This window comes from Schistocerca americana, chromosome 4, assembly GCF_021461395.2.
Source record: "Schistocerca americana isolate TAMUIC-IGC-003095 chromosome 4, iqSchAmer2.1, whole genome shotgun sequence".
Taxonomy (NCBI): domain Eukaryota; kingdom Metazoa; phylum Arthropoda; class Insecta; order Orthoptera; family Acrididae; genus Schistocerca; species Schistocerca americana.
In genome coordinates this window covers 177,673,317-177,678,908 of record NC_060122.1, presented here as the reverse complement: position 1 = coordinate 177,678,908, position 5,592 = coordinate 177,673,317, and the positions used below count along the sequence as shown (strand labels likewise).

Sequence of the window (5,592 nt, the reverse complement as noted above, 5' to 3'; positions counted from 1 at the left end):
TGCGGCCACTTTCGCCAACACGCAGCGCCAGCGGCTGAGGAGGATGAGGAGTTAGCCGGACACCCTGCGGCTTGCGCACGAGGACAGTACACTGCAGCCATTCATCAAGCACACAGCGGAATGCCAGGTGGGCGCCCTAGCCTCGCTCAAGAAGGAAGGGCGTGGCAGACAATGAGAAACGTGCCGAGAATTTATTGACGCCTGTAGCCATTAGGACGGAGTGTCAAGAATGTACGTTATTATGGACTGGTAACAGTCCTTTGTCCTGCCTTGGAAAGCAAGAATGTAGCTACATTACCAGCACTCCACGTTCACAGAGAGGAGAATATGCAAAGCACAGAGAATCTGCGCAGCAAGGCGTGTGAGAGAAGTCAGCGCTCTTGAGAAGATGTCTTTCTCGACCGTAGTGACGCTCCTTATAAATCGCGGACACCAGCAGACTCTGGGACGAAGCTCAAACACCAGTCTATCCAGGCCTCAGGCAGAGAGGGAGCGGTTACAGAGAAGTGTTGTGTAGCTGCCCTCACAGTAGGTTCAGAATGCAGAAACACATATTAAGAATGTGAACTCGTGAGAGAGATGCCAATTCACGAGGCATGCACCAACCCTCCGCAGATAGGAAGTTTCCGCCCTGCTCGGAAATGTATAACAATGAAACGGCATCTGTCGTTGGGTTGCATTGAAAATTTTGTCTGCCAATGACAATGCCGAAAGGAAGACAATTTAGAAGAGGAGCTGAGCTGAAAGATGGATGACAGCGAAAAGGGGCAGTCGGCGAGACGGCGCGGAAGCCAGAGGACGTGACGTCTCTTCCATCTACAACCAAGATCCGACTTCCCACACCGTGACATCACAGCTTCGGCAGCGCAACTGACAAAGAGCAGATAACTCTGAGATCGTACCTAGGCCTCGCCGCAAAGCCCTGATTGCTGATGAGGCCAGCGGACTCGCGCCGCACGGCTCCAATGCGACGCGCTGTACCGACATCAGTACACGAGGAATGATAACGAATAATGGTGAGCTGAATCGTCCTCCCCCTCCTTCCGCTTCACAAATGAGTCGTGTTCATGCCCAGTCATATCGGCCCTGAGGTCTATAATTTGGTTTCGGTTTGAGTTAACAGAACTAAAATAGATACATTTCTTCCATAATGAGATTTTCACTCTGCAGCGGAGTGTGCGCTGATATGAAACTTCCTGGCAGATTAAAACTGTGCGCCCGACCGAGACTCGAACTCGGGACCTTTGCCTTTCGCGGGCAAGTGCTCTACCAACTGAGCTACCGAAGCACGACTCACGGCCGGTACTCACAGCTTTACTTCTGCCAGTACCTCGTCTCCTACCTTCCAAACTGTACGGAAGCTCTCCTGCGAACCAGGAGTGCTAGTTCTGCAAGGTTCGCAGGAGAGCTTCTGTAAAGTTTGGAAGGTAGGAGACGAGGTACTGGGAGAAGTAAAGCTGTGAGTACCGGCCGTGAGTCGTGCTTCGGTAGCTCAGTTGGTAGAGCACTTGCCCGCGAAAGGCAAAGGTCCCGAGTTCGAGTCTCGGTCGGGCACACAGTTTTAATCTGCCAGGAAGTTTCATATCAGCGCACACTCCGCTGCAGATGAAAATCTCATTCTGGGAACATGCCCCGGGCTGTGGCTAAGCCATGTCTCCGCAATATCCTTTCTTTCAGGAGTGCTAGTTCTGCAAGGTTCGCAGGAGAGCTTCTGTAAAGTTTGGAAGGTAGGAGACGAGGTACTGGCAGAAGTAAAGCTGTGAGTAGCGCGCGTGAGTCGTGCTTCGGTAGCTCAGTTGGTAGAGCACTTGCCCGCGAAAGGCAAAGGTCCCGAGTTCGAGTCGCGGTCGCGGACACAGTTTTAATCTGCCAGGAAGTTACATTTCTTCCATGTTTTAACCATCTAAGCAATTATTTTACCTTCATACATCAACCCCTTAGAATAGTGCCCTTTGAGTTTGATTTCATTTAACTATTGATATCACTTAAATGTTGACTCCTAAAGTGAGGCAGTCTCTTTAGTTATCTCCTCGTCATCCCATGATCGACAGCAGAGAAGCATTCTCAGTTCACTATAACATACAGCAAAAACAATTATGTATGTTTAACTGCAACACGTCGGTCTTAACTAATTAGTATCGCCAGTGCAGATTTCATGAGAAGGAGTTGCCTAAGCAACTGGCCAGGCAGGACGTTGCTTGTCAGTCATTGAGATTCGGATGTTTCTTTCTTAACTGATCCATCCACTTAAAAAACTTTCGCGATTCTACCATTCTGTAAAATCTTGAGGGGTAAGATTTCAGCAAGTTTTTCATCTTCAGAAAACGAAAAATGGGTCACTGATTGATGTTCAGGTAATTTAGAAACATCAAGCGGACACGCTAAGTCTAAATACTGTATTGAGTTCTCAGCTCATCCCAGTGGTGCATACCTAATGTTACGAAAATATTGTACTGAACTCCTCTGACAAACTTTTCTTTCCACATATTTTTTTTTAATTACTGAATGTACCAAGGACGTTTGACCTATCTGAAACAGACAATATATACACTGTCGTATAAAACATCGCAACCAAGGAGTTGTTCGACCCAAAACGAAAATTGGTGGGTGTGTTTCTGCATCTGAAAGTTGATGTCTATTCCAGTTCCTAGATAATCGCCTAAGAGTTACCTTAGTAACGTTACTATATGAAAATCAGGTTTGATTTAAATACGCTTTGTGATCAAAAGTATCCGGACACCTGACTGAAAATGACTTACAAGTTTGTGACGCCCTCCATCGGTAATGCTGGAATTCAATACGGTGTTGGCCCACCCTTAGCCTTGATGACAGCTTCCACTCTCGCAGGCATACCTTCAATCAGATGCTGGAAGGTTTCTTTGGGAATGACAGCCCACTCTTCAGGGAGTGCTGCACTGAGGAGAGGTACGGATGTCGGTCGGTGAGGCCTGGCACGCAGCCAGTTTTCCAACACATCCCAAAGGTATTTATAGGATTCAGGTCAAGAGTTTGTGCAGGCCAGTAAATTACAGGGGTGTTATAGACGTCCAACCACTCCGCCACATACGGGGCATTATGAGCAGGTTCTCGATTGCATTGAAAGATGCATCCGCCATCCCCGAATTCCTCTTCAACAGTGGAAAGCAAGAAAGTGCTTAAAACATCAATGTAGGCCTGTGCTGTGACAGTGCCACGCAAAACAACGACGGGTGCAAGCTCCATCCATGAAAAACACGCCCACACCATAACACCACCGCCTCATAATTTTCCTGTGGGCACTTCACACACTGCCAGATGACGTGTACCGGTCGTTCGCCATAAGCACACACCCTGCCATCGGTTCGCCACATTGTGTACCATGCATCGTCACTCCACACAACGTTTTTCCACTGTTCAATCGTGCAATGTTTATGCTCCTTACACCAAGCGAGGCGTAGTTTGGCATTTACCGGCGTGATGCGTGACTTAAGAGGAGCCGCTCGACATGAAATCCAAGTTTTCTCACCTCACGCCTAACTGTCATAGTACTTACAGTGGATTCCGATACAGTTTGGAATTCCTGTGTGATCGTCGGGATAGACGTCTGCCTATTACGCGTTACGAACCTTTTCAATTGTCGGCGATCTCTGTCAGTTAACAGACTAGGTCGATCTGTACGCTTTTATGCTGTACGTGTCGCTTCACGTTTCCATTATCACATCGGAAACAGTGGACCTAGGGGTATTAAGGTTTTGGAAATCTCGCGTGCAGACGTATGACACAAGTGATACCCAATCTCCTGACCACGTTCGAAGTCTGTGAGCGCCCCATTCTACACTCTCACCATGTCTAGTTACTACTGAGCTTGCTGACATGGAGTACCTGGCAGTAGGTCGCAGCACAAAGCACCTAATATGAAAAACATATGTTTCTGGCGGTGTCCAGATACTTTTTATAATGTAGTGTATAAGCTTGAATGGTCGTGAGCGTCAGTTACCTTTGAGACTGGACGTGGTGATGTGATGTAGTGAATAATGCCTTTGAAATACAAAGACGCCATTCTCAATACCTCACTGAGTTTGAAGGAGGTCGTGTAATAGAGCTACTAGAAGCTGGCTGTTCCCTCTGCAATACTGCAGAAACGCTTTGCAGGAATATAGTCACAGCAGGTCAATGCTGGCAGCAATGGTCACCAGAACGTACAATCGCAAGATGACCCGGCTTCGGACAACTACGTGGCACTGTCGAGCCAGAAGACTATTGTGTTCGACGTGTGGCTTCGGTGCTTCTGCAGCACCACAACGAACTGCAGTTAACAGCACAGGGACACAACAAACTGTTACAGAGCGGTTATATCAGGGACAGCTGTGTGCCAGACGTCCTGTAACGTACATTGCACTGACCCCAAACCACCGCCATGCGTTACTTCAGGGGTATCAAGCGAGAGCTTGTTGGCGGGCAGGATGGAGGTCTGTTGTGTTTCCTGATCATAGCTGGTTCTGCCTCGGTGCTAGTGATGGTGGTGTGTTAGTTAGAAGGAGATCAGATGAGGGCCTGAAACCAGCCTTCTATGTGGTAGACGTACTGGACCTGCACCTGGAGTTATGTCTGGGGTGCGATTTCGTATGACAGCAGGAGCACTCTCGTGGTTATCCCACTCACTCTAACTGCAAATCTGTACGTCAGTCTTATCAGTCGACCTGTTGCACTGTCATTCATGAACAGCATTCCAACAGAATAACGCTCGCCCACATAGTGTTATTGTAACCAAACATGCTCTACAGATTGTCGGCATGTTGCCTTGCCCGCTCAATCACCAGATCTGTCTCCAATGGGGCACGTATGGGACATCATAGGACGATAACTCGAGCGTCATCCACAAACAGCTTTAACAATCCCTTTAGGAAATTTGGTAACTTGTGGTAAGGTCTTATTGGAGCAAACTGCTGAGATCATCGGTCCCTAAGCCTACACAATAATCAATCTAACTCATACTAACTTACGCTATGGACAAAACACTCACACACACACACACACACACACACACACACACACACACACGCCCTTGTGAGGACTCGAACCTCCAACGGGGGAGCCACACGAACCGTGACAATTCGCCATGAGACCGCGCGGCTAGTCCGTGCACCAGCCCCTTTACTGACTGACCAAGTGCAAAACTCCATCCCAGTTTGCTTGCATTCTGCGTTCTGGCAGTCACACCAGTTATTCATGTACTGGCATTTCACATTTGCAATAACTTAACTCGCGCTTACGTTAACCTCTGGTATTGCAATGTTGCTCACTAAATATGTTACCTAGACAACATATTCCCGAAATTTCTTTACTGTACATTGTGACTTTTCTCCGTCAATGTATAAATCACTTACTAATTGTAAAGAAGAATTTGGGAGGGTGGAGGCTGTACGTGTGGGGCGGGGAGCTAAAAAGGGTGACATAAAAGCGTAACGTCTGGAGCATTATCAGTCTAATTTTGTGTGTACATGACACATTATTTAAATAAGAAATGCCACTACCAGCCGTGGTGTTGGAATACTAAACAGTTTACTTACGTCTTTCCTATCTGCCACATTTTCATTTGCAGCCCCTTGTAAT

General features: G+C 47.6%; 1 non-coding gene across 1 annotated transcript; it reads right to left on the bottom strand.

Annotated features, from left to right (window-relative positions):
• Positions 1-1,213: 1,213 nt before the first annotated feature.
• Positions 1,214-1,288, bottom strand: Trnas-cga. The gene has a single exon. It is a non-coding gene; the product is annotated as a tRNA-Ser (tRNA).
• Positions 1,289-5,592: the final 4,304 nt, after the last annotated feature.